Source organism: Zalophus californianus, chromosome X (genome assembly GCF_009762305.2).
Source record: "Zalophus californianus isolate mZalCal1 chromosome X, mZalCal1.pri.v2, whole genome shotgun sequence".
Taxonomy (NCBI): Eukaryota; Metazoa; Chordata; class Mammalia; order Carnivora; family Otariidae; genus Zalophus; species Zalophus californianus.
In genome coordinates this window covers 44,059,537-44,085,640 of record NC_045612.1, presented here as the reverse complement: position 1 = coordinate 44,085,640, position 26,104 = coordinate 44,059,537, and the positions used below count along the sequence as shown (strand labels likewise).

Below are 26,104 nucleotides of genomic sequence, written 5' to 3'. Positions count from 1 at the left end.
TACCCCACAGTTTCGCTGCCTACTTCTCCAGGGTTGTGAAGCAGGTTCACCAGGGCCTGTGGCTCTTGCAGAAGACGTGAGCATCTTGGATTCATTCATTAAGGACATCTTTGAGCACATCACCGACGAAGCCTCTCACCTGGCCCGCTCCACTAAGTGCTCCACCATCACCACCGGGGAGATCCAGACAGCCGTGCGCCTGCTGTTGCCGGGGGAGATTGGCAAGAACACCGAGTCCGAGGCCACCAAAGCCATCATCAGGTACACCGTCTGCTGATGAGCTGCCTCCAGACCACCTGACCACCTTGCAAACCAAAGGCTCTTTTCAGAGCCACCTCACTTGGCGGGAAAAGGCCTGTAGGCTTTAAAAAGTGGGACAAACTCTAGAGTTTTTGTTCTCGTTGTGGCATTCTGTGGATATTTAAAGTAGTTTTACTTTGAACCAAACATGATCGGCACTGCTTTCATCTATATTTGCGTGCAGTTTTTCCCGTGGACAACTGTGGACTCTGCTTAACCATGCCGCTTTTCTTGGCTTTCCTACGCGGTCATTTCTGTTTGATATTTCTGTAGGTCCGCCTCAATGGGGGTTATTTTTGGTATAATGATGTTTACCATTTTCTCTCTCATTCTCTCATGAGCGTGTGGTGAATTTTCCAGAGGTTCGTTATGGGTGATATGGCAACAGATGAAGTGCAGAAGCTGATATCAGAATCCGTCTGACTTCTGTTAGGCGGGTTATTGAAGGGATTTTTAAGTAGCTGAAGCAACGTCAATCTCCTTTATGCTCTTATAGAAAAGATATTTTTCATATGCATTTGAAATTTATGTTATCATGATATAATGGGTTCCTATTACAATTTTTAAATGGATTCTGGAATACATATGAACATTTCTGTCTTAATATTTTGTACAGTAAATATTGGCAGATGTTATTGACAGTACAGCTTCGGTGGTTCCTCATTATTTACTTACTTGTTTTTGTTTTGTGTCGTTTTTTAATCAGGTCTTTATTTCAATAGCAGAGAAAGCAGTACTGTCCTATTTGTGATAATATCACCGTAGCACTAAACAATGTTTGTTAGTTTACAGCATAATTTTACAGGTACTATTTTATCTGGTGTTTACCACAATGCTATCATAACTAGTTTATTACAGAAGCAACTCAGATCCAGAGAGCACAGAATCACAAAACTCGTAAGTGCAAGATCAGTTCTTGAACGCAGGAGATCCACACCCTCCACCAGGGTCCATAAGAAAATGTGGAGAAAAGACATACAATTGAAGTCATTTCCCTGGTGCTGAAGAAAACTCTATTCGGTACTTCTTAGGACCTCTCATTTAAATTCGTCATCTCCTTTATCTTCTCACCCCACCCCCACCATTCTTACTACCTAAATATTGAAAATATGGCTCATTCATTCACTCAACAGAATCCTTGGTATCTACTATATCTGGAATAGACACTGCAAATATGTCTATGTGTAAACAAACAAACAAACAAACAAACATAAAAGCCTTGCCTGACTTCAGGTTGCATTTGCTTAGAGTCTGCTAAGGTTCCTGTTTCTTTCTAAGAGTGTAAAGTTTCCCAATGATAAAGCTGTCCTAGGTATTTACTCATTTGCGGTGGAATCAGATCAACTAAAACTATTTAGGTTCTCTTTTTTTTTAGCGTTTACATCTTCTTAAAATTTAATTTGCAAATATTCACAGATACCTTTCCACTGTAATGCTGATAAAGACATTTCTTGTCACTTTCTGGCTCTAATAAGAATGACAGTAGCATTTCATCGCCAAAGGTGGTATGACGATTTTGTTTGAGATCTATGAGCTCAGAAAGACAGTTTTGGTTTTCTAAGCCATTTCATGTAACTTATTAGATATCAAACATGCCCTTCCAGTAGCTTCAGCAGCCATTGCAAACACTCTTTTCTCTTAGTTTATTGAAGTAAGCTATCGATGTTCCAATATTAAAATTTCCTTAAATTTGTGGAAGGGAACCCCTTCATCGGAGGCACTTCGAAGAAGTTTGTAGCCCGGAGATGTGTATTCTATGGTTTGTTTGCTGATGTCGTTTAGGCCTACCTTCCCCAATCAGAAGTGATCTGAAAGCTGTAAGTTCATCTGAGCTCCTTCATTACAACCAATTTTATGAGCATTCACATCTATTTCTTAACCTCATTGAAATGCAAGCCCGACACTAATCGCCCTACTTCATTCTCCAACTCATTCCACTTCCTTCAAAGGAGTTGTCACAATCCCTGAATGAGTGATTTTGCATTTTCTGACAGGAAGGGCTGCAACATGCCCTAAGATTAAGAATGTCAATGTGCTGCCTGGAGCCTTCTGCTCTACCTACCTTTAGAAGGTGCGCAAACAGGTTCGCCCTGATGACAGTACCTCCTCTGAGGGTATGACCATCATGTGCCCCCCTGTTAGTGATCGTCTCCATCATCGAGTGAACTGCTTTTGAGAGCACTCAGTCAGCAGATCCAAATTTTGTTTACCGGGAAAGTGAACTTCCTGAGAAGAGACACCTTGTCTCCTTTGCTGTTATATATCAGGAGGGAGTATCATGTATGGCGCTTGGTAGGGACTCAGTAGTTGTGGAATAAATACGGGAAGACGGATGAGAGCAGATGCTCTAGAGTCCCAGAAGAGGCGGTGATGCGTTGGGAAAGAAAAAGCAAACCGCATTGGGTTGAGGAGTGAGATGAGGTAGATGAGGAATGGAGATAGAAATCGGGTACTCTTTCAAAGAAAAGGGATACCGCTCAGGAAGTAGGAAGAGAGTGTTAATGGTATCACAGAAGAGGGGTTTTATTTTAGGATTGGGAGATAGGACAATGTTTAGAGGTAGTCAGTAATAGTGGCTGAATCTCAGTTACTGGTATTGCTGTTACATTACTGTCATCATCACCATACCTCTACCATAGGAATTTCCGTCAATTACCCCTTTCATCAGAACCCCAGTGCACCAGTTCTCTATTCCTCCACTTGGGCTGTGAGTTCTGCATCAAGATAGCATTCTACCGAGCTCTGTCATTTATAGGCTGTGTGGCATTCGACGGCTTGCTTAATTTCTCTGAAACTTAATTTCCTTTTCTCTTCATTGGAATGACCCACACCTATTTTATCAAGATAAAGAAAGCTAGCTTGGGGCCTCTCTCCAACCCCACTCCTGGCAGTCCTTTAAGAAGGCCCAGCCTCCATGGCCACGGCCCTGTGTTTTGATTTTTACTGCAGAGAGTGGCTGGGCCCTGACAATTCTGCATGTGTCCTGAACAATTAATTGCTGCTTCTTAATCAAACTCTGACTGTAGATTTCTTTGTTTCAGGCGCTAGCAACACAAAGCACCAGCAGTGGTAACATTTCATGAGGACTTACTAGGAGTCAGTTATTAGGAGCATTATATGCAGGTATTTTTAATCTAAGAAACACATAATGCCTCATATATACTAGAAATATTTCTAAGCACTTCGAATGTGGTAACTCATTTAACCCTCTAAGTGTCCCATGTTGCAGACGGGGATACTAAGGCACAGAAAGATGAATAAGTTGCTCAATGTCAATGAGCTAGTCAGCAGAAGAGGTAGCATTGGAAACCAGAACACCGGCGCTAGGTTTTGGGCCGTCACACCACTACAGTGTAAAGCTCCTGGCTCAGCTTGAAAACAGTCCAGTGAAGCTGCTACTATCATTCTCCTCCATTTTCCCCTGCGGCTCAGAGTAATTAGGTTACTTTCCTGAAGTCACACAGCTGGTAAGTGGTAGACCAGGTTTGAATGAGGTTTCTCTGACTTGGAAGCTTATAACCATTTGGATGGCATGTAAATTCCTTCCTCTAACAGTTTCAAGCTTTCTGCTACATGTGCATAGCACCAATCGAATTGTTTATTGAATAGAGCTATTTTCAGGAACTTGCTTCAAGATTTTTGAAAACATTTTCCTAAGCTATAATATCTGCAACGTCACAGGATAACATGGTGTTCGTATATTTTAAATTCACACTAACTAAACTGCTTAAGTATAAGAAAAAAAAATCTGTGTGCCACTTAAAACCATCTCGTGTGCCTGCAGAGGCACCTATACCACACTTGGGATGTATTGCATTCCATAACACTTTTTACCCACGGCCCACCCTCATCCCCAAAGTTCTGTTCAGACCCCTTTTCCTAAAAACCACAGGGGATGTTGGTTTCCTTCCTGGACTCAGAGAGTCGTACATTGAGTGGAGTTCCTAGACTGCTCACAACCCACTGGTCAGAACATTACTTGCGAGGCGGAGCAAGATGGCGGAGGAGTAGGAGACCTAGATTTCGTCTGGTCTCAGGAATTCAGCTGAATAGGGATCAAACCATTCTGAACACCTACGAACTCAACAGGAGATCGAACAGGAGAGTAGCAACAACTCTCTGAACAGAGAAGCGACCACTTACTGGAAGGTAGGGCGTGTGGAGAAGTGAATCCGAGGGGATATTCGGGAGGATAGACGGCGGGGGAGGGGCCTCCGCCGGCCGCTTCTGGCAAGTGCTAGAGCCGCGGAGCACAAAATCAGACCTTTTAGAAGTTGGCTCGGCGGAGGGACGTCGCTGCAGTGGCTAAGCGGGGGGTGGAATCCTCCCGGGACAGTGTGGTCTCAGGACCCTTGGGGTCACAGAGAGACCGGGGGTGCCTGAGTGCGCCAGAGCTCCCAGGTATCGGAGCAGGGAAGCCGGCTGCAGATACGGAGCAGAGTCGCGGGCTCTCATCTCGGGGTTGCCATAAACTGTGATCTGCGGCCCAGTCGGGGCACGGCTCCCCCAGCAGGGACCCAACAAGCAGCAGATCCGGGGAGACTCCCCTTCCTTCCCGGGGAGGAGCGGTGCGGGAACGCACTGCAGGGATCTGCTGGGTTTGGAGACTCCGCGCGGGGTCGGGTGCCAGAGATAGCAGCGCTGGATCACGGGCCGGGTGAGCACGGAGTGCGGCCGGAGACCGGGGACACGGAAGTGACTGCTTTTCTCTGGGGGCACACTGAGGAGCGGGGCCCCGAGTTCTCAGCTCCTCCGAGTGGAGATTGGGAGGCCATCATTTCTGCCCTGGTCCTCCAAAGCTGTACCGAGAGCTTGCAGGGAACAAAAGCTCCTGAGAGCAAACCGGAGCAGCTTCCTTAGCCCGGACCGACAAGGGCGGGGCAATTCCGCCTCCGGCAAAGACATTTGGAAACCACAGCAACAGGCCCCTCCCCCAGAAGATCAGCACAAACAGCCAGCAAGCCAAGACCAAGTTGATCGATCAAGGAGAATAGGAGAACTCCAGCGCTAGGGGAATACTGCACATAGATTCATGACTTTTTTTTTCTTTTTTGCTTTTTTTTTTTTTACCATGATTCATTATTTCATCAAAGTTAATTTTTGTTGACTGTTTTATTTTTCTTTTTCCCTTTTTCAACCAATATCTTATAAATCCCTTTTTAAAAAAAAAAAAAACATTTTTTATTTTTCATTTGTAGAGTCATATTTTATCCCTTCATAGTAGTTACCCTTATTTTTGGCATATATATATAAGTTGTTCTCTCTTTAAAATTTTGAGGTACAGTTTCTTCTAACAGATCAAAATATACCCTAAATCACTAGTGTATGGCTTTGTTCTAGTCTCCTGCCTGATCACATTCTCTCCCTTTTTCCTTTTTTTTTTCTTTTCTTAAATCTTCTTTCTTTTTTCAAACAACTTATCTTACCAAGTCCTTTTATAAAATCTTTTATAATTTTCATCTTTACAGTCATCTTCCATCCCTTCATTGTATCAACCCTTATTTTGTACATATATGTCTTTCTTCCTTTAAAATTTTAGGAGGCACTTTTTTCTAACAGACCAAAATACGCCCAAAATCTAGTGTGTGGCACTGATCTATGCACTAGCCTGATCATATTTGATCATATTCTGCCTTTTTTGTATTGTTTTGTTTTTGTTTTTATCTTTTTTTTTCTTTTTCTCTTTCTTTTTTCTTTCTTTCCCTTTCTTTTCCCCTGGTTTCAGGTCTTTTCTGATTTGTATACAGTATATTTGCTGGGGACGTTGTAAACCTGTTAGCATTTTGTTCTCTCATTCATCTATTCTCCTCTGGACAAAATGACAAGACGAAAGAAATCACCTCAGCAAAAAGAACAAGAGGTAGTACCGTCAGCCAGGGACCTACTCAATACGGACATTAGTACAATGTCGGACCTAGAGTTCAGAATCATGACTTTAAAGATACTAGCTGGGCTTGAAAAAAGCGTGGAAGTTATTAGAGAAACCCTTTCTGGAGAAATAAAAGAACTAAAATCTAACCAAATCGAAATCAAAAAGGCTATTGATGAGGTGCAATCAAAAATGGGGGCACTAAATGCTAGGATAAATGAGGCAGAAGAGAGAATCAGCGATATAGAAGACCAAATGATGGAAAATAAAGAGGCTGAGAAAAAGAGAGAGAAACAACTACAGGATCACGAGGGCAGAATTCGAGAGATAAGTGATATGATAAGACGAAACAACATTAGAATAATTGGGATCCCAGAAGAAGAAGAGAGAGAGAGAGGGGCAGAAGGTATATTGGAGCAAATTATAGCAGAGAACTTCCCTAATGTGAGGAAGGAAACAGGCATTAAAATCCAGGAGGCACAGAGAACCCCTCTCAAAATCAATAATAATAGGTCAACACCCCGACATCTAATAGTAAAACTTACGAGTCTCAGAGACAAAGAGAAAATCCTGAAAGCAGCTCGGGAGAAGAGATATGTAACCTACAATGGTAGAAACATTAGATTGGCAACAGACCTATCCACAGAGACCTGGCAGGCCAGAAAGGACTGGCAAGATATCTTCAGAGCAATAAACGAGAAAAATATGCAGCCAAGAATACTATATCCAGCTAGGCTATCATTGAAAATAGAAGGAGAGATAAAAAGCTTCCAGAACAAACAAAAACTAAAGGAATTTGCAAACACGAAACCAGCCCTCCAAGAAATATTGAGAGGGGTCCTCTAAGCAAAGAGAGAACCTAAAAGCAGCAAAGAGCAGAAACGAACACAGACAACAGACAGTTAACAGTCACCTTACAGGTAATACAATGGCACTAAATTCATACCTTTCAATAGTTACCCTGAAAGTAAATGGGCTAAATGCCCCAATCAAAAGACACAGGCTATCAGATTGGATTAAAAAACAAGACCCATCCATATGCTGTCTGCAAGAGACTCATTTTAGACCCAAAGACACCCCCAGATTGAAAGTGAGGGGGTGGAAAACCATTTACCATGCTAATGGACACCAAAAGAAAGCTGGGGTGGCAATCCTTATATCAGACAAACTAGATTTTAAAACAAAGACTGTAATAAGAGATGAGGAAGGACACTATATCCTACTTAAAGGGTCCATCCAACAAGAAGATCTAACAATTGTAAATATCTATGCCCCGAACATGGGAGCAGCCAATTATATAAGGCAATTAATAACAAAAGCAAAGAAACACATTGACAACAATACAATAATAGTGGGGGACTTTAACACCCCTCTGACTGAAATGGACAGATCATCTAAGCAAAAGATCAACAAGGATATAAAGACTTTAAGTGACACACTGGACCAAATGGACTTCACAGACATATTCAGAACATTCCATCCCAAAGCAAAGGAATACACATTCTTCTCTAGTGCCCATGGAACATTCTCCAGAATTGATCACCTCCTAGGTCACAAATCAGGTCTCAATCGGTACCAAAAGATTGGGATCATTCCCTGCATATTTTCAGACCACAATGCTTTGAAACTAGAACTCAACCACAAGAGGAAAGTCGGAAAGAACTCAAATACATGGAGGCTAAAGAGCATCCTACTAAAGAATGAATGGGTCAACCAAGAAATTAAAGAAGAATTAAAAAAATTCATGGAAACCAATGAAAATGAAAACACAACTGTTCAAAATCTTTGGGATACAGCAAAGGCAGTCCTGAGAGGAAAGTATATAGCAATACAAGCCTTTCTCAAGAAACAAGAAAGGTCTCAAATACACAACCTAACCCTACACCTAAAGGAGCTGGAGAAAGAACAGCAAATAAAGCCTAAACCCAGCAGGAGAAGAGAAATCATAAAGATCAGAGCAGAAATCAATGAACTAGATACCAAAAGAACAGTAGAACAGATCAACGAAACTAGGAGCTGGTTCTTTGAAAGAATTAACAAGATTGATAAACCCCTGGCCAGACTGATCAAAAAGAAAAGAGAAATGACCCAAATCAACAAAATCATGAATGAAAGAGGAGAGATCACAACCAACACCAAAGAAATACAAACAATTATAAGAACATATTATGAGCAACTCTATGCCAGCAAATTAGATAACCTGGAAGAAATGGGTGCATTCCTAGAGATGTATCAACTACCAAAATTGAACCAGGAAGAAATAGAAAACCTGAACAGACCTATAACCACTAAGGAAATTGAAACAGTCATCAAAAATCTCCCAAGAAACAAAAGCCCAGGGCCAGATGGCTTCCCAGGGGAATTCTATCAGACATTTCAAGAAGAATTAATACCTATTCTCCTGAAACTGTTCCAAAAAATAGAAATGGAAGGGAAACTTCCAAACTCATTGTATGAGGCCAACATTACCTTGATCCCAAAACCAGACAAAGACCCCATCAAAAAAGAGAATTACAGACCAATATCCTTGATGAACATGGATGCAAAAATTCTCACCAAAATACTAGCCAACAGGATCCAACAGTACATTAAAAGGATTATTCACCACGACCAAGTGGGATTTATCCCTGGGCTGCAAGGCTGGTTCAACATCCGCAAATCAATCAACGTGATACAATACATTAACAAAAGAAAGAACAAGAATCATATGATCCTCTCAATAGATGCAGAAAAAGCATTTGACAAAGTACAGCATCCTTTCTTGATCAAAACTCTTCAGAGTATAGGGATAGAGGGTACATACCTCAATATCATAAAAGCCATCTATGAAAAACCTACAGCGAATATCATCCTCAATGGGGAAAGGCTGAGAGCTTTTCCCCTAAGGTCAGGAACGCGGCAGGGATGTCCACTCTCACCACTGCTATTCAACATAGTATTAGAAGTCCTAGCCACAGCAATTAGACAACAAAAAGAAATCAAAGGCATCCAAATCGGCAAAGAGGAAGTCAAACTCTCACTCTTTGCAGATGATATGATACTGTATGTGGAAAACCCAAAAGACTCCACCCCAAAACTGCTAGAACTCATACAGGAATTCAGTAAAGTAGCAGGATATAAAATCAATGCACAGAAATCAGTGGCATTCCCATACACCAACAACAAGACAGAAGAGAGACAAATCAAGGAGTCGATCCCATTTACAATTGCACCCAAAACCATTAGATACCTAGGAATAAATCTAACCAAAGAGGCAAAGGATCTGTACTCAGAAAACTATAAAATACTCATGAAAGAAATTGAAGAAGACACAAAGAAATGGAAAAACGTTCCATGCTCATGGATTGGGAGAATCAACATTGTGAAGATGTCAATGCTACCTAGAGCAATCTACACATTCAATGCAATCCCCATCAAAATACCACCCACTTTTTTCAAAGAAATGGAACAAATAATCCTAAAATTTGTATGGAACCAGAAGAGACCCAGAATAGCCAGAGGAATACTGAAAAAGAAAAGCAAAGCTGGCGGCATCACAATTCCGGACTTCCAGCTCTATTACAAAGCTGTCATCATCGAGACAGTATGGTACTGGCACAAAAACAGACACATCGATCAATGGAACAGAATCGAGAGCCCAGAAATGGACCCTCAACTCTATGGTCAACTTATCTTTGACAAAGCAGGAAAGAATGTCCAATGGAAAAGAGACAGTCTCTTCAACAAATGGTGTTGGGAAAATTGGACAGCCACATGCAGAAGAACGAAACTGGACCATTTCCTTACACCACACACAAAAATAGACTCCAAATGGTTGAAAGACCTAAACGTGAGACAGGAGTCCATCCGAATCCTAAAGGAGAACACAGGTAGCAACCTTTTCGACCTTAGCCGCAGCAACTTCTTCCTAGAAACATCGCCAAAGGCACGGGAAGCCAGGGCAAAAATGAACTATTGGGATTTCATCAAGATAAAAAGCTTTTGCACAGCAAAAGAAACAGTCCACAAAACCAAAAGACAACCGACAGAATGGGAGAAAATATTTGCAAATGACATATCAGATAAAGGGCTAGTAACCAAAATCTATAAAGAACTTATCAAACTCAACACCCAAAGAACAAATAATCCAATCAAGAAATGGGCAGAAGACATGAACAGACATTTCTCCAAAGAAGACATCCAAATGGCCAACAGGCACATGAAAAAGTGCTCAACATCGCTGGGCATCAGGGAAATCCAAATCAAAACCTCAATGAGATACCACCTCACACCCGTCAGAATGGCTAAAATTAACAAGTCAGGGAACGACAGATGTTGGCGGGGATGTGGAGAAAGGGGAACCCTCCTACACTGTTGGTGGGAATGCAAGCTGGTGCAACCCCTCTGGAAAACAGTATGGAGGTTCCTCAAACAGTTGAAATTAGAGCTACCGTTCAATCCAGCAATTGCACTACTGGGTATTTACCCCAAAGATACAAATGTAGGGACCCGAAGGGGTACGTGTACCCCAATGTTTATAGCAGCAATGTCCACCATAGCCAAACTGTGGAAAGAGCCAAGATGCCCATCGACAGATGAATGGATAAAGAAGATGTGGTATATATACACAATGGAATATTATGCAGCCATCAAAAGGAATGAGATCTTGCCATTTGCAACGACGTGGATGGAACTGGAGGGTGTTATGCTGAGTGAAATAAGTCAATCAGAGAAAGACATGTATCACATGACCTCACTGATATGAGGAATTCTTAATCTCAGGAAACAAACTGAGTGTTACTGGAGTGGTTGGGGGTGGGAGGGATGGGGTGGCTGGGTGATAGACATTGGGGAGGGTATGTGCTACGGTGAGCGCTGTGAATTGTGCAAGACTGTTGAATCACAGTTCTGTACTTCTGAAACAAATAACGCAACACATTTTAAGAAAAAGGAAAAAGAAGAAGGTAACAGGAGAGGAAGAAAAGGGGAGTATGTCAGAGGGGGAGACGAACCATGAGAGATGATGGACTCTGAAAAACAAACTGAGGGTTCTAGAGGGGAGGGGGGTAGGGGGATGGGTTAGCCTGGTGATGGGTATTGAGGAGGGCACGTTCTGCATGGAGCACTGGGTGTTATGAACAAACAATGAATCATGGAACACTGCACCAAAAACTAATGATGTAATATATGGTGATTAACATAACAATAAAAAATTAAAAAAAAAAAAAGAACATTACTTGCATTGCAGTGATGTTTGGTGGGGGGAGGTGGACGGCTAGTTCCAGGGAATCATTCACCGAACACAGCAGAGCTAACGAAAACACTGATCAACTCTTTTAGAACGTTTTAGTTTTGTGGCAAAACACTGCTGTCTTAGGAAGGAGAAGAGTAGCAGAGTGGGCTCTCTATTAAAACGTGCTGAAGAACAGGAGGTGCCAACGGGTTAAGGGCCTGCCGGAGTTGGCAGGATAGCCTTGGATGGTGCTTGAAAGACATGTCAGAGATCACAACCCACCACCTTTGTCAGTAAAACACGTGTGGCGAGGAGTGCAAAAGCAAGCCATGTACACCTTTTCTGCCAAGGCTAAAACCTCACAGGAGAAGGGAGTGTGGGAGGGTGCTTAGCAGCCAACACAGCCCTTCTTATACCCCGTTCCCAGGGACCTGTTTGAAGGACACTAACCAGACTGTGGAGAGGAATGCCAGGCCTGGGTGAATGGGCTGCCTTCCTGTGCCATGTGAGAGGAAATGATACAGCCCAAATTTATTGAGTGCTCATTACCTCTCTTGGGCTAAGCATTTTTCTTCTACCATCTCATTTAATGCTCATAACCACCCTCTGAGGTGGGTACTACTTTTATTCCCTTTTTTACAGATGAGACAACACAGGCTCAAGGAACTTCCCTAGTGGCACACAACTGGTAAATAGTAAAGCTGGGATTTGTACCCAGGTCGGTCTGACTTCAAATCATGTAAAACCAGGCCATATCCTGCAGACTGAAACGGATACTTAGGATGTTTCTATATTTGGCTGTTGTAAATGATGCTGCAATGAACATGTTAGTGCCCATTCATTGTACCCGGTTTCTCCGGTAAATACCCCCAAAGTGGAATGGTTGCATAATGCGGTACTTCTAATTTTTTGAGGAACCTCCATGCTGTTTTCTACAGTGGTGCACTAATTTACATTCCATACATTACCGACAGTTCACGAGACTTCCTTTCTCCCTCCGTCCTGTTCACAAGCATTTTTTATTCCTAGTCTTTTTGGTTATAGCTATTCTAACTGCTGGGAAGTTTTACCATCTTGTGGCTTTGATTTGTCTTTCCCTGATTAGTGATATAGAAGACATTCTGACGTAACTTTTGGGCATCAGTAAGGCTTCTATGAAAAAATGTCTATTCGGATCTTTTGCCCAGTTTTTAATCAAGTTGTTTGATTTTTCTTTTTTCTGCTCTTGAGTTTTTGGACGTCATTTTGTATTTTGGATATTAACCCTTTATCAGATACATGATTTGCAAGTATTTTCTCCCATTGGCCAGGTTGCCTTTTCATTTTGTTGACAATTTCCTTTGCTGTGCAGAAGCTTTTTAGTTTGATGTAGCCCCATGTGTTTACATTTGTTGCCATTGTCCTTCCCCCAGGTGTCAGCTCCAAAAATAAATAAATGAATAAATTGCCAAGACTGGTGTCAAGAAGCTTACCACCTATGATTTCTTCCAGGTGTTTTGTGGTTTCGCGTCTTATGTTTAATCTTTAGCCCATGGTGTAAGACGGTGGTCCCATTCCATTCTTTTGCATGCGGCTGTCCAGGTTTCCCAATACCACTGAAGGGACTCTTCTTTCCCCTGTTGTATATTCTTGGCTCCTTTTGTAAATTAATTGACCGTATATGTATGGCTTTCTTTCCGAGCTCTCTATAGTCTCATCGGCTGATTTGGTTATCTGTTTTTATGCCGATAGCACACTGTTTTGATTGTTATAGCTTTGTGAAAGTGTTTGAAATCCAGGAGTGTGAGGCCTCCAGTTTTGTTCTTCTTTCTCAAGATGGCGCTGCCTATTTTCGGGTTTGTATTTGTTTGATTGATCCATTGTGGTTCCATAAAAGTTTAGGATTGTTTCTTCTATTCTTGTGAAAAATGCCATTGAATTTCGGGTGAGATTGCACTGCCTCTCTAGATTGCCTTGGGTAGGATAGACATTTAATGATACCAGCTCTTCCCATCCCCGAGGATGGAATATCTTTCCATTTATTTGTGTCTTCTTCAAATTTTTTCTTCACCGTCTTATAGTTTTCAGTGCACAGGTCTTTTGCCTCCTTGGTTAAATTTAATCCCGGTTATTTTCTTCCTTATGATACGAGTGTAAATGGATTGGTTTCTTGATTTCTTTTTCTTATAGGTCATTTGCAGTGTGCAGAAATGCAACAGATTTTTGTAGTTTGATTTTCCTGCAACTTTACTGAATGCATTTATTAGTTCTAACAGTGTTTAGGTGGAGTCTCTAGGGTTTTCTATATGTGATATTAAGTTGTCTGCAAATACTGACAGTTCTATTTCTTCCCTTACAATTTGCATGTGTTTTCATTTCTTTACTTGCCTAAATGCTCTGGCTAAAACTTTCAATATTTTGTGGAATAAAAGTGGGAAATTGGGCGTCCTGATCTTGTTTCTGATCTCGGAGAAATTGCTTTCAGCTTTTCACCATTGAGTATGACGTTGGCTGTGGGCTTGTCACACATGGCCTTTACTATGTTGAGGTGTGTCCCCTCCATCCCCACTTCCTGAGAGGTTTTATTTTTTTTTAAATCAGAAAAGGGTATTAAGATTTATCACATTCTTTTTGCTGCATCTACTAAGACGATTATATGATTCTATCCTTTGTCTCGTTAATGCTGTGTATCACAATTATTGATTTGCCTATGTTGCACCATCCTTGCATCACAGAGATAAATTCCACTTGTTCCTGGTTAATGATTTTTTTTTTTTTAATGTGCTCTTGGATTCCACTTGCTAATGGTTTTTCTTTTATTGAGGATATCTGTGTCTATATTCATCAGGGATATTAGTCTGTCATTTTCTTTCCTTATAGTGGTCTGATCCGGTTTTGGGGTCAGAGTAATGCTGGCCTTGTAAAATGAGTTTGGGAGGATTCCTTCCTCTCCAGTTGTTGGGAAGAATTTTTGAAGTGTTGGTGCTGGTTCTTTAAATATTTAGGTAGATGTCACCAGGGAAACATCTGTTCCTGGGATTTTCTGCTTTGGCAGGTTTTGAGTAATGATTCAAACTCTGTACTTGATATTGGCCTGTCACATTCTCTGTTTCTTCATGATTCAGTCTTGGTGGGTTGTGTGATTTTGGAATTTATCCATTTCTTCTAGGTGATCCATTTGTTGGCATATAAACATTTGTAGTAATCTCTCATGGTCCTTTGTATTTCCGTGGTGTCAGTTGTAATGTCTCCTCTTTGATTACTGATGTTATTCATTTGAGTCCTCTCTCTGTTTTTCAGAGTTAGCCTAGCAAAAGTTTCACCGATTTATTTCTCTTTTCAAATAAACAGCTCTTAGTTTCACTTATCTTGTCCATCCTTTCCTCTGGTCCCTGGTACATTTATTTCCTCTCGCATCTTTGTTACTTTCTCTCTTCTCTTGACTTTCTGTTTAGTTTGTTCTTCTTTTTCCTAGCTCCTTCAGGTGAAAAGTTACGTTGAGGTCATTCTTGTTTCTTAATGTAGGTGTTTGTCACTGTAAGTTTCCCTCTTAGAACGGCTTTAGGAGCAACCTATATGCTTTGATATGCTGTGATTCCATTTGCATTTGCTTCTGGATTTCCCCTTTTGATTTCCTTTTGACCCAAGTGTTATCAAGAAGCATGTTGTTTAATTTCCACATACTGGTGAATGTTCTAACTTTTTGCCTGTTAGTGATATTTCTTACGCTTGTAGTCGGAAAAGATAGTATGATTTTAATATTCTTACGTTTGCTAAGGCTTGTTTTGTGATCTACCTTGGTGAATGCTCTGTGTGCACCTGCGAAGAATGTGTGTTCTGCTGCTATTGGATGAAATGTTCCATATATGTCTTTTAAGACCGTTTTGCCTACACTATGGCTCAAGTCCAATATTTCCTTGTTGATGTTCTGTCTGGAGGACCCATCCAATATTGAGAGTGGGCTTTTGGAGGCGCCTGAGTGGCTTAGTCGGTTAAGTGTCTGTCTTAGCTCAGATCATGATCCCAGGCTCCTGAGATCGAGCCCCACGTTCGGCTCCCTATTCAGTCGGGAGCCTGCTTCTCCCTCTCCCTCTACCTGCCACTCTCCCTGCTTGTGCTCACTCTCTCTGTCCAATAAATAAACAACATCTTATGAATTGGGGTATTGGAGTCTCCTTGTATTATCGTATTATTGTCAATTCCTCTTTTGGTTTCTTAAGGATTTGCTTAATATATTTTGGTGCTCCAGTGTGGAGTGCATATTTATGATTGTTATATCTTCCTGAAGAATTGATCTCCTCGTCATTACCTAATGAACATCTCTGTCTCCTGTTACCATTTTGGCTTAAAGTCTATTTTGTCCGACATTAGTATAGCTAACCCTGCTCTCTCTGGTTTCCACCTGCATGGAATATCTTTTGCCATCCCTTCATTTTGTACCTTTGTGTGTACTTAGAGCTGAGGTGAGCCTCTTGTAGGCAGCATTTGGTTCGATCTTGCTTTTGGATCACTAAGGCACTCTACGTCTTTTGATTGAAGAATTCACTCCATTAAGAGAGTAATTATTGATAGGACTTACTAATGCCACCTTATTCTTTGTTTCTTGGCTGCTTTGTAATTCTACTTTTCGCTTCTTCCTTTCTTGTTGCCTTCCTTTGTAAATTGATCATTTTCCATACTGGTGTGCTTTGATTCCTTTCTCTTTACCTTTTGTGTATCTATGGTATATCCTTGATTTGTGGCTCATGTGAGGTTTACATACAACATCCTGTAGGTATAACATTCTCTTTTACACTGAAAACAGCTTAACTTTGGTCACAGCCCCAACTCCATCCTGTTATTGCCCACCCTTTTACTTTTCTTACATCATCGTTTACATGTGTGTCTATGTGTGTGTGTGTGTGTGTATCGATTAATACATTCCTGATACTACGGCAGATTTCAATACCTTTATCTTTTATCCTTTATTCTCTGGTTACCCTGTCAGCCCCTCTCCACATTCACAGTATTAGGGTATTCTGAATCTGACTATATGCTTACCTTTACCAGTGTGTTGTATATTTTCACATATTTGGTGTTACCAATTAGTTTCCTTTTGTTTCAGCTTGAAGAACTCCTTTCGGCATTTCTTGTGATCCAGGTTTAGTCACGAAAGTTTCCGTCAGCTATTATTTATTAGGGAAAGTCTTTATTTCACCTTCAAATCTGAAGGACAGCATTGCTGGGTCAAGTATTTTTGGTGGGCAGTTTCTTTCTTTTAGCTGTTTGAATATATCAATCATCCTATCCTCTCCCGGCCTATAAGCCTTCTGCTGAAAAATCCACCAATACCCTTATGGGGCTTCCTTTGTACGAGAGAAAAAATTTTTTTCTCTTGCTCCTTTTAAAACTCTCTCTTTGATTTTGGATTTAGACAATTTGATTGGTATGTGTCTCAGTGAAGCATGTTTTGGATTGTAATTTTGAGGTGACCTATTAGCTTTGTGAACTTGGAGGTCCACATCTCTCCCCATGTTTGGGGAGTTTTCAGTCATGATTTCTTTCAGTAAGCTTTGTACTCTTTTTCCCTCTCTTCTCCTTCTGGGGTGCCAATGATTCCTACATTATTATTTTTGATGGTATCCCATAACTCACATAGGGCTTCTTGATTTCTTTTCATTGTTTTTTTTTTCTTTTTTCATTTCTAGTTGTACAATTTTAATTGATATGTCTTCGAGCTCACTGAGTCTCCCCTTTGCTCATTCAAGTCTGCTGTTGATGTTCTCTATTGAATTATTCAGTTCATTGTGTTCTTCAGCTCCAAATTTTCAGGTTAGTTCTTTTTCTGTCTCTCTGTTGAACTTCTCCGATTTGTTCTTGAATTGTTTTCCTGATATCATTAATTTGTTTATTTGTGTTTTCTTATAGCCCTGTGAGTCTTTGTAGAAGAATCTGGGTTGAATTCTTGTCAGAGGATTCCCGGATCTCCACTTCATTGCGGCCAGTTACTGGAGTTTTATGGTATTCCTTTGGTAGACACAGGTTTCCCTCATTCTCATCACTGTTGCCTTGTGTAAGTGTCTGTGCATTTGAGGAAGCAGTCACATCTTCCAGACTTTATGGAGTGATTATGCTGTATGGATGTGCAGCATACTGGCTTGCAGATGGTTTGGATGGTTACTCATGTGGGTCTGGGCTCTGGCAGGGTGGGGTCTCTGTAGGGGTGTTGTTTGGAGAGAGGTCCGGGGCAAGGAGGGCGCAAATGCTGACGTATGGCTGGCTTTAGGACCCGAATATCACTGGGACGGTTGTCAGCATCTGTGCACCCAGCCAGTGACTCCATCAGTGGGGGAAGCTGCTGAGTTTGTCTGCACAAAATTCTCCATAAACTGCAGTCAGTCCAGCTGTGTATATGCTAATAATAGCCTCTGCTTTTATTCCTTGTCGCTAGCCAACTCTCTTTGCTGCCATGGGTGTGGTAAAACTGAAGGTAGACCTTCATGCAGTGCCAGGACAGTCTAGAGAAGCTGGTCACTCACTCCACTGTTCCTTCCCTGGTGAGAGGAATTCTTACTAGCTGGGACATTTCTTCTTGGCCCAGAACAATACTAGCTTGGGGGATGGAATGATGCAGGGAAAAGGAAGTTGACTTCCTTCACTTCTTGTGCAATTCTGCTCTGCTTGTTTGTTTGCTTGACACTATGGCTAGAGCCGCCTCAGTGGAATGGAGAGGTCTCCCAGATGGGTTTTGTTCACGAACCACCATCTAATCATTGATGCTGTCGAGGAATGGGGAAGCTGAGATCCCCATATCTTCATTTTTCTCCAATGTCTGAGATTACCCCATGTGAGGAAGAACACTGAGTTCCTAAAAGGGAAAGAATATTCATTACGCCAGTCCAATTATTTTAATCAGCACAATAATTATGCACATGATTTTCCTTAACCAAAATTCCCAGGGGTGTGTGACAATATACCCGGGTCAGCCTCAAAGCCACCCAAAGTGATATGGAAACTGTCTAACTCCATTTCCCATGAGTTAACATTTTTCACCATTGCCTCTGTAGGAATATCACGTAAGAAGAGGTAGGGACATAATTGACACCTTTCAGGATTTCAGAAGATTAAATACCTATTTAATGCCCTGCACACCTTACCCCATCTCAATTCTGGTTACCTTAAGACTTTAACTCGAAAGTAAAGACCTTTATTCAAAATGATAACTCAGAGTATTTACACCAACTGACACCAAATGAACACAAATTGTAAAGAATGTAAATGAGGACGATAGAAAAAGATGTGGGATGTAAGAAGGATTGATAATAGAATGAATTGGCAAATAGGGGTAAATGATACATTGACGGCCTAGAATAATTACACTGATTATGGCAACTTAAAGAAAAAAGTTAACAAGATAGAACTAAATGCAGGATTATGATTCACTTGGATAATGGGTTGTGTCCAAGGACAGCACCTCCTACCACTACAGGAAGCACTCTGCCATCACCTCCGGAGAGATCCAGACAGCCGTGCACCTGCTGCTGCCCAAGAAGACGGCCAAGCATGCCATGTCTGAGGCCACTGAGGCCGTCATTAGGTACACCAGAGGCCAATGAGCTCCCTCAGGAGCACCTGACCACACTGCAAACCAAAGGCTGTTTTCTGAGCCACCTCACATGGCAGAAAAAGACCTGTGGCCCTCCAAAGTGCAGTCTACTCTAGTGGTGGACCTGTGCCGTTCTGCCAAGTTTTAAAAATTCTTATTGTGAAAGAAATATTAAAAACATGATCCGCTCCACGTTATATATGTCTTTAGTGCAGTTTGCTATGATTTTTCTTAACCATACAGCATTTCATCACTTTTCTAAATGGTCATTTCTATTAGGTGTTCCCTTAGGTCAGCCTCTTCAGGGATCTCTACGGTCAAAACTATTTGCACAAGAATTTTATTTACCTCACGCATTGTCATTCTCCCACCTGTGTACAGTCGTATCATCGAGAGATTTTGTTTTCAAAATGTGTGGTATAGGAATAATCAAAGTTCAGTAGCAGCTATAACAATCAAACTTACCCCATTCACACTCCTTTAACATATCCCGTTGTCCGAATTCACATAAATGCATAAAAGAGGACCCAAACACCGTGCAGAAAACTCGTTCAAACTGTCTAGGAAAATGCCATGCTCAAGCTCCTGACCTTGTGAAAGGCCTACTTTGCTTCATTCAAATTTCTCTGATTCTGCGCCTTGGTAGCCTACCATCTTTCCCTTTGACACAAAGGGCTTCCTGCCCTGCAATTATGCCTGGATGACGGGGTCGACAGTGAGAGCAGCTGTGCTCCCAGCCTCCTCCCCTAGCAGCAGCCAATAAGCAACTGGCAGCGCAGGATCCACAGCCACTGGCCCCAAGGGTGGTCGGGTGACCAGGGCTGAACCAATAACAGCCTTCCCGTGTCATGCAGCCTGGAGGTTGAGGGGGAAGGTGGTGTGATTGCCTGCCTGTGGGTTTCTGTTGAAGCTCTTCCTTTTAACCAGGGTGGTAGAAGTGTGAACATGCAGATGTCACAGTGGGACCTGTCCCTATCGTTTTGCATCAAAATAAGAGGAGGCCCTTTGGCAATTAAGAGGACTAAGGTGACTCCTTCCTCTACCTCAAGTGATTTGATGGGTAGGAGGGCTTAGGATAATGGTAATGCACTTTAATACCCATTGTGTTTTCCTTCTTGGTGCATGGCCTTTTTTTCTTCCTTTGTTTCCTTTTCCTATAGGTACATGCTGAATTTCAAAGTAGCTGGTGATTATCCAAGAGCTTTCCATTCCAATGATTTCTAGCTTCGTATATATCTGTGAAGAGAGAACAGAGTGGCAGGGTTGGGGTGGGAACTCCAATCCTTGGAAATTTGTTACAAGTTGCACAAAAACCCACCATTTTGTTACGTTTCCTATGTGTTCCATGTGAACTTCTAAAATAAATTTATTTTTTTTATTTTTTTAAAGGTTTTACTTATTGATTTGACAGAGAGAGAGAGAGCGCGCGCGAGAGTAGGAACACAAGCAGGGGGAGTGGGAGAATGAGAAGCAGGCTTCCAGCTGAGCAGGGAGTGCGATGCAGGGCTTGATCCCAGGACCCTGGGATCATGACCTGAGCCGAAGGCAGACACTTAACGACTGAGCCACCCAGGCGCCCCTAAAATAAATCTAAATAACCTTTGATGTGATTGTAGAAACCTGTGAAAGATGTCATTCTGAGCCAATCGGTGAGACAAAATTAGGAAAATTACAGCAATCCAACCTTTTCAGGAGCCCATTAGAAGAGAGAAAAGGCCAAAGGCATTTGAGGGGGGAGAAAAAGAGCTTGCTTCATAAAAATCCTACAAAAGCCACAAGGAAATCGAGTGGAAGTAAATCCTTGTGGGTGGTACCTAGAAAATGCCATACATAGCGGGAAGAAATTTTAGAAGCCTAAGGCTCCTTGCGGAGCCCTTTGCCTTTTCAGAGAAAGAACTGTGGACCGTTTAGAAAAGGAAAACTGAATTTCACTAAGTCTCTTAAATTCAATCAAGCTAAATGCTACTGGTTCAAAATGCCCATGTTTGTCAATATGACATATGGATGTTTTTCAAAGTTACTCATGCGTATCGGTGTCATACACGTTATAGTAGGTAAAACGTTATTTTCAGAACCTGAATCCATTAGAGTATGTGTCTGTGTGCGTGTGTGTGTGTGTGTGTGTGTGTGTGTGTTGCGTTTGTAATTTCGGAAATCAAATGGGAGGACTGGGAAAACAACATTAAATGCACCATAATTGGACTGTGGATGGGACATCTGGAGTGGAAGTGTGAGAGATACACATGAAATCTGGGAAGGAGAAAGGAAAATGGGGTTTGATGTTGAAGACCAGAGTGGGAAAGGAGTACATCCGATTATTCCTATGAGTGGATGATTGAAGTAAAAGGTACCTAGTGAGCAATCATGGTGTAATGCTGTGGTTACTGAGATGAAGTAAGGGAATGACTACTGCTTCACTAACAAAGTATAAGCAACAACACGGGGGAAATAGCAGTAATAGGACAGGCATATACAAATCAAACTTTTTCAAAGCTAGTCATAGTGTGAAATTCTTTGAAAAGCATAAGAAGGACTCAAACTCAGTACGGAAATATCTAAATCCAAAAGTTCAAGAAACAACAAGTATTCAGGACCCCTCCCAACTGAGGCTGCTACTCTTAAGTCATTCAGATTTACCTGACTGTTCTTTTCAGGCTACAACCTTTTGTTCTTGAAAGGTCAAGCCGTAGTTACTTACAACCCTATGGGTATTGTGGAGCATCCGATTAGTGCAGCCCCACGCTTCTGAATCAGCCTCTGATGGACCTGCAGCCTCTGAGCCACCGCCATTGTTCCTATACGTGAGGAGGTGTCTCAAGATGAGCCAATACGTGTCTTTCTTGGTCATTCCACCTGGGAGATTGAGAGGGAAGCCTCCGAGTTTCTTTTTAAAGAGCTCAACCTGTTTATTCTTAAATTCAACATCCATAAAGCCACTCTGTCAGATTGCTGTCAAGGTTTGTAAATGCTGCTTTCAATTTTGTGTTTACGCTGTTGTGGGAAGGTAACAGTTTGTGGATCAGCACCAGCCCAGGGGTCACATTTTGAGTAGCAATGTGATGGAAGTGTCTTGCCTGAAGGATGCTAGGTGTGAGCATCTGAGGAGGGGATCAAACCCAGTCTTCTCACTCCAGGTGCTGAAAGACGTGCTCCCCCGGCAAGCCTGCCACTGCATCCACCTGAAGCCTGTCTTCCCCTGTTAGCCATGGACAGAAGGAGGTCCCTGAGGTGGGTAGCAGTCCTTCAGACACAGCAACAGAGACATCACTCCCCATTCTCCTCATCTCCCCAACTATAGGCAACCGCTATTTCTGTTTTATGTCTCTGTGGTTTTGCCTGTTCCGGACATTTCATAAGAATGGAATCATACGATATGTAGCGTTTTCTGACTGGCTCCTTTCACTTACAAAATGACTTCAGTTTCGTCCAGGTTGCAGCATGTATCAGTACTCCATTCATTTCTATGGCTGAATAATATTCCCTTCATACCACATCTGTTTATCCCTTCATCAGTTGCTGGACATTTGGGTTTCCCCCACTTTTTGGATATTATAAAAAATGCTGCTATAACTATTCTTTTATAAGATTTTATGTGGACATAGATTTTCATTTCTCCTGGGTATATATTTTGGGATGGAATTGCTGGGTTATACGTTATCTCTATGTTTAACGTTTTGAGGAACTGCCAGCCTGGTCACAAAGTGGCTGCGTGATTTTACTTTCCCACCGGCAACAAATGACAGTCCCACTTTCTCCTCATCCTTGATAACACTTTGTTATTATTATCTGTGTTTTTGATTGTAGCCATCCTGGTAGGTGTGAAGTGGTATCCCATTGTGGTTTTGATTTGTCTTTCCCCAGTGACTAATGATGTTGAATATCTTTTCATTTGCTTAGTGGACATTTGTGTATCTTCTTTGAAGAGATGTGCATTCAGATCCTTTGCCCATTTGTTAATGTGGTTATTTGTCACTTTATTACAGAGCTGTAAGTGTTCTTCCTATATTGTAGAGACAAGTCCCTTATCAGATATATGCACATATACTTGTAAATATTTTTCCCCTTCTGTGGGTTTTCACTTTCTTGGTGATGTTTTTTGAAGCATGGAATTTTTAAATTTTCATGAGGTTCACATTACCTATGTTTTTCTTTTATTGCTTGTGGTATCATATCTAAAATTCTGTTGCCAAATCTGAGGTCATGAAGATTTACCTTTATGTTTCCTCCTAATCGTTTTATATTTTAAACTCATATTTTGATCTTTGACCCATTTCTAGGTAATTTTAAATTTTTTTCTTGTTTTCTTAAAATTTTAATTCCAGTGTAGTTAACATGCCGTGTAATATTAGTTTCAGGTGTACAATATAGTGATCCAACAGTTCAATGTATTACTCAGTGCTCATCAAGATAAGTGTACTCTTAATCCCCTTCACCTATTTCACCAATCCCCCCCACCTCCCCTCTGGTAAGCATCGCTTTGTCTTCTACAGTTAAGCGTCTGTTTCTTGGATTGTCTCTGTCTCTCTCTGTCTCTGTCTCTCTCTCTCTCTCTCGCATTTTTACCCCTCTGCTCATTTGTTTTGTTTCCTAAAATCCACATGTGAGTGAAATCATATGGCATTTGTCTTTCTCTGACTGCCTTATTTTGCTTTTCATACATTCTCTAGCTCCATCCGTGTTGTTGCAAATGGCAAGATTTTGTTATATTTTATGGCTGAATAATATTCCATTATCTATATCTGTACCTCACTTCTTTTTTAAAGATTTACTTATTTGAGACACACACACACACACACACACACACACACACACACGAGACACAAGTGTGCACGAGCATGTGGGGGCTGTCAGAGGGAGAGGGAGAGAGGATCCTAAGCAGGCTCTGCGCTGAGCACATAGCCCCACGTAGGGCTCCATCCTACGACACTGAAATCAGAACCTGTACCGAAACCAAGAGTTGGATACTTAACCAACTGCACCATCCAGGTGCCCCCATATCACATCTTCTTTATCCATTCATCTCCTGATGGACTTTTGGGCTGCCTCCACAGTTTGGCAATTGTAAATAATGTTGCAATAAACATAGGGTTGCACACATCTTTTGAAATTAGTGGTTTTGGGTTTCTTTGGGTAAATACCCAGTAGTGAAATTACTGGATCATATGATAGTTCTACTTCTTAATTTTTTGAGGAACCTCCATACTGTTTTCCACGGTGTTTGTGCCAAGTCTTATTCCTACCAACAGTGCATGAGGTCTCCCTTTTCATTATATCCTCATCAACACTTGTATTTTCTGGACTTTTTGATACTAGCCCTTCTGATTGGTGTGAGGTGATATCACATTGTGGTTTGATTTGCATTTCTCTGATGAGTAATGAGGTTGAGCATCCATTCATGGGTCTGTTGGTCATCTGTATGTGTTCTTTGGAAAAATGTCTCCTTAGGTCCTCTATCCATTCTTTAATCAGATTGTGTTTTTCCTTTTTAGTTGTTTGAGTTCTTTATATATTTTGGATATTAACCACTTACCGAATATATCATTTGCAAATATCCTCTCCCATTCACTAGTTAGACTTTTTCTTGTGTTAATGGTTTCCTTTGCAGTGCAAAAGCTTTTTATTTTTGCTTTTGTTTTCCCTGCCCAAGGAGACATATCCATAAATATGTTGCTAAGGCCTATGTCCAAGAGATTATTGCTTACGTTTTCTTTTAGGAGTTCTATGATTTAAAGTCTCACACTGAGCTCTTCAATTAATTTTGAGTTTATTTCTGTGCATGGTATAAGAAAGTGGTCCAGTTTCATTCTTTTGCCTGTAGCTGTCCAGTTTTCCCAATAGCATTTACTGAAAATAGTGGAATATCATTTATACTGTTATAACATTGTTATGAAATACTGTTATGATATTGGGAGGAAAGAAAATGGTCCAGTAGTGGGCCATGATAGAGTCATTCTCATGGCAGTGAGAACTCTAGTTATGGGACTCACACTCTCTCTGGGACCTGAAAATGAAATCAGTACAATTTGGTTGCTTTGGTGACATCTTAAGGTGAAAATGGTGTAGGCATAAATCAGCCAATGTGACGGATGACCTTTATGTGTATGACCTTTTCCAAAATTCACCCAGTGTGTTGCTTCTGGGATGCCTAGGACATGTACTTTATAACTTCTTAGTCCATTTCATAAGTCTCTTGGGCTCTCTTTAAAATTTTCTTTCTCTTTGTCTCTCTATAAGGTGTTCTGCACAATCTCTTCCACCTGTTTTAATTCACTAATTCTCTATCCAGCTGTGTCCTATATGCTGTCCAGAATTTCTTCAATCTTTTATTCCAGTGGTTATGAGGTTCTGTTCTAGAACATAAATGTTTCTTCAAAATACTTTGCTCTCGTAAGTAATTAGATATTTCTTCCTCATATTTTAGGTATCTTATCGCTGACTCATATAGGTTAAACATATTTTAATATATTTATATCTGATAATAAGCTTTTACTAGATATAGTTTGGCTTACTGATACTACTGACAGTGGCCTGCCTTTGGATTATGTCCTTGTTTAGGAGGACTTAATCTGTAGGTATATTGTTAAAGCCTCAATTAATGTTCAGCCACTCTAAAAAGAGGTAGAATTTGTTGTTCCATATGGCAGGCATGAATCAGTTTGTGGTCCAGATGACCTATAACTCTATGTGGCATGTTTCTGATAGAGGCAACACGAAGTTTAGAAGATGCCAGAATCCCACTGTGATTGGTGGATGGGACGCAGAAGGGTGTGCAATCAAATGCACATGTGACGTGGCCTGACATAGCGACGTGTTCCCTGCATTGAACTTTGTCCATTCAGATGTGGAGGTTGCCCATGACGACAGGAAATGCAGCGACTATAAATGGGCCAGTGCCCCCAGCCGCCGCCATTGTCCTTCCTTTCGAGCTGTCGGGAAGGTGAGTCCCACATGGCTGAGCCTGGCTGTGAGACCTCTTCTTAGGAAAGCCTGGGCACAGACGGAGGATCCCACGGCAGCCGACCCGAAGAGCCCGAAGCAGAAAGAGCCAACGTGCCAGTGCTGCCGCCACTGCTGCCACCACCACCCTCTCAACAACACTGCCCCCCACCCCCGCTACAGTTTCACCACCTATTCCCCAGGGTTCTGAGGCATGTTCACA

At 41.5% G+C, this 26,104-nt stretch overlaps 1 protein-coding gene across 1 annotated transcript in view; it reads right to left on the bottom strand.

Moving 5' to 3' along the window:
* Positions 1 to 26,104, bottom strand: part of LOC113933884 (histone H2B type 1-A-like) — a 98,426-nt gene that overhangs the window by 8,534 nt on the left and 63,788 nt on the right. The gene's annotated exons all lie outside the window — the stretch shown is intronic.